The sequence below is a fragment of the Chiloscyllium plagiosum genome, unplaced genomic scaffold (genome assembly GCF_037043375.1).
Source record: "Chiloscyllium plagiosum isolate Xiang-an unplaced genomic scaffold, Cpla_swu_hap1 HiC_scaffold_8, whole genome shotgun sequence".
Taxonomy (NCBI): Eukaryota; Metazoa; Chordata; class Chondrichthyes; order Orectolobiformes; family Hemiscylliidae; genus Chiloscyllium; species Chiloscyllium plagiosum.
In genome coordinates, this window is record NW_028270146.1 from 31,739,175 (window position 1) to 31,743,538 (window position 4,364).

The window sequence follows — 4,364 nt, forward strand, 5'->3', positions numbered from 1 at the left end:
CAACGCACATTAAACCATTTTATAATTATAATGATGATTTGGATGTAAATGCCAAGATTTATCTATTTGTTATTCTTTTACTTCGGTTGTATTCATAAGATACAACATTTGCAGTGATGATGACTTAAATGACAAATGTTATTGGAGATGCATTAATGAATCTTATAATGCAAAACCATACACTGATCATTTGTCACAAAACAACTTGGTGTTAATGTAATCAGGGTTACATATTATTGCCCATTTTAAATGCATTGAAATCAAATTTGACATTTAGATCTGTAAAAGGAACATTAATGGGCTCATTATTTTTTTGTAGATTAAATGAAATACAGCATTAGCACTGTCCAGTGCCGGTTTATTAATAATCTTAACTACCCCTGCTATGATTAGTCAGCTTAGCCCCTTTCTAATATATAGTCATACACAAGAAGCATAGCGAATAAAATAGAAAATGTTTGACATGAGGACCATGTTAATTCAAAGCTTCATTAGTTTAGATTTTCTACTTTTGTCACATTTGAATAGCTAGAGGCTAACTGTGGACAAATTTGAAAAGAATTGTGTTGCTGCAGTCAATCTTCTGAGGTCAGGTAGATATATACTAACATGCAAATTAGGTACAGAAATAGACCAGTCAGCCCCTGGAGCCTCCTCCTCCATTCAATAAGAGTCTGGCTAATCTGATTATTCCTGATGAAAGGCTTATGCCTGAAACATTGAGTCTCCTGCTCCTCGGATGCTGCCTGACCTGCTGTGCTTTTCCAGCACCATACTCTCGACTCTGATCTGATTATTTCACAGTCCTGGCTAGCTCTGATAACCTTCTGTCCCCTTGCTTATCAAGAATCTAACTTCCCTGCCATATGCAGATCAGATCGGACAATTATTTCACACAGCTGGAAATCTGCCATTGAAAGTGCCATATGGTAATTACGATATGCTCATGGTAAAAATGCATTCTTTGTGTGATCATCCCCTACCTGTATCCATATCCCTGCGCATTGTTTCAATATAAGTAATCACTCAAAGCTCTCTGGAAAGCTTCAATTGAACCTGCCTCCACCATACTACACCATAAGCATTCCATTCCCTAACCACTTGCTCTGTGCAATAGGTTTGCTCAGTTTACATTTGCTCTTTTTGCAAAATGCTTCAAAACTGTGTTGTCTGAATTTCCATTCACTTACGAATGGGAACAGTTTCTCTGATTCCCCTCTGTCCAGACTCCAACATCTTCCCAAAGTGTAACTAGAATCACAAGTCTTTCACCATATACCAGGAAGTACTCCACAATTGTGAACTGCCACTAGTGCTCAAAATCTGTTTTCATGGCTAACCTACTGGGCCTTCATTTGACCAACCCTCAACATTATACTAAAGAATGGTGAAATATTTTGGACCTCTTTTTTGCCTATGTTGTATTTCTTTGAGGTGGTTGTGGCTTGCTCGACACAGTCACTTGTCTACAGCATGCCAATGTAAACAATCATAAAAGATTCTGTATTTTGGTCTATTTGCACCATGTGCCAATGAAAGCTTTTACCTAATGTCATTGAGCTGGTTATTCCATTATTATCTATTCATTAACTCCATGTCCCTTGAACTGTTATTTCTGGACCAGTTGTTTCTTGACTTTTAACTAATTCCACTATTTGAAGAAAGTTACAAGAAACATCCCAGATTCAGGTTTAATGGCTGAAGTATTCAAATTCACCCTTTAAATGCCTAAGTTGGATAACGATCCGGTGGATGGCTCCTTTATCTCTTTTAAAAGGTTAGTGCAGCAGTTGAAGTGGCCAATCCAGCAATGGACTTACAATAGAGTAGTTTAACAGGAAAGTTCATGAAATTTCCTCCCTCTTGCCTAAGGAGAGTGCAACCAGCTATAAGGCAATAAATAAGACAATTTTCAACATGTGTCATTCAGTGCCAGAGGCAAGCTAGTAAAAATTCTGTATCCTTGGGGAATAGTCTGGTTGGGCATATCTGGAATTTGAACAGTTTAAGCAGTTTGCTTTTGACTGCTATGTATGGCTGCTTAAAATGGAGGGCATCTACAAGAGCCTTTTGTGAAGTAGCTCTCTGCAGAATTCAGTGACTCCATAAACTTGCTAAACTGTGTTCTGATAAATCAAGAAAAAGTTGTGAGCCCAAAAAGAAGGCATTACAGCCGATAAACTTGAATTGATGGATTGGCATGTAAGCCCAGGTCTGGGAGGTCTAAAAAGGTTTACAGACCAGGAATATCACGGTGAATAGTGCGGAGACAAGCAGGAAAGACTGCAGCATTACAGTGCCACTGTCTCCTCAGGTATGACTGTTGGTCAGGATAGCTGTCAGAAGCCTATGCTCAATGGAATTATGGCCATTCTGTTTTAAATAGCAGAGAGAAAAAAATAGCATTCTCTGAGATACTGACAATGGTCACAAACCTTGTTCATTTGAGAAAGGAAGGGCTTTCTGATGGAAGCAAGTAAAATTCTAATGTACAATGTGATGACCATGTAAGACATGATATTCCTGCTCCTCTCTTTGCAGCCTCCTTACTTGCTGCAAGATTATTTTTTATACTTTCTGCCTCTTTTTAGCCAACAAATTCCCTGCAGACATTTTATATTCTGATTAAGACCTTCATACAAATGATCATACCGTTGGAGATGGAACCTCAACTCTGATTAACAACCTAAAACTTGCATTTCAAGAAGCTGTTTCGAGCAGAGATTCCATATGAAACTTAGAATGTAGCATCAAACAGAGGTTGGGAACTATTTTTCTCTGTGTCTCATGAAGAAAAAGTACCCAGTGACAACACTAAATAAAAAGAAATATCAGAATACTGAGAACTCAAGAATAATTTTAATATTCACAACTAGTGATGGCTTAAGACACCAACAAAACAATTGTGGTCTTAAAACTGTGTCCTCTGGATTTCACTCCATTTACTAGTGTGAATGGTATCAGTTAAACCTGATATTTCAAGAGCTGTCTAAGGACTTCAAACTGTATATTTCTTGGCCACCATTAACACTGGCCATGTTCCACTTTTTCAGAGTGTGTGTGTATGCATGCATGTGTACAAATGTGAGAGCTCACGGGGCTATGTGTCTGATTATTTTTCTCAGGTTTAGCAGATAATAAAATTGTTCTTTCCTTCCATAATGAAAGACTTGTAATTGGTTTCTTATTGTTTCCAGTGAAAGTAGTTAATTACATTGTAATTGGGTTGGCGAAGGTTAAATACCTTGTTTGTGTCAAACAGCCAAAGAGACTAACGTTTGACACAGTCTGCCAGGTTTTGGGATGTACAGCCCACATACACACTATCACTGCATGAATTCATATATCACATCACTCTTTTGTGTGAAGTATTTTCAGCTTGATGGCAGAATTCTCTTTGTGTCATACAGAATGTGGCATTGCACCAGCACAAAATAGCTACCTTCAGTTGCTCAAACTTTTCAGATTCTTTACCAGAGTAACTTGAGGCAAACCGGGTACTTTTCAGGTCCATGAATGACCTCCTTAGGACCTTTCAGATCTGTGCAATAAACAGTACAATATAAAGATAGCCATTATCCTGCAGGATGACTTGGATGCATGCTACTTCAGCATTAGGTTTGCACATTGAACAAATGACTCTGGACCTACTGATGAGCTTAAAGCTCCTGCCCGTTTCAACTCAATAAAATAAATGGCAGCCATTTGCTAGTCCAATTCTCAGGGCAATGCCCTGACTTATCAGTCAACCTATATGATTTACAACATGAATAAACCTGGCAGTTAACTGTTAAACAGAAGTAATGGCTGCATTCTCGTGGCAACACCTCAAGCAATCATAGTTTGTGTACTAGTGATGAAGGGCTTTTGCCCGAAACGTTGATTTTCCTGCTCCTCGGATGCTGCCTGACCTGCTGTGCTCTTCCAGCATCACTCTGATCTAAACGCTGGTTCCCAGCATCTGCAGTCTTCACTTTTGCATAGATCATGTACTAACCAATCAACTCTCTCTTACACAATTTAAATGTTAGTTTTCCCTTTGACTTGGTGATCTTGCAAATTATCCTGCTGTAGTGCAAGATGAACAGCCTAAAGAAAGTATATTTTTCAGCAATACTCAAACTAATTTATTCTTGTTAGCTTACATTCTCCTACCCTAACCATCAACTTTCAATGCAACAATTGGAATTTATGGAACAAAAACAGAAATTGCTGGAGAAACTGAACAGATCTGGCACTAGCTGTGGGAGAAAGCAGAGTCAATGTTTTGAGTCTAGTGACGCTGATTTAGAACTGTTCTGACCTGCTGAGTTTCTCCAGCAATTTCTGTTCTGGCTTTCAATTTCCAGCACCCGAGCTTCCCT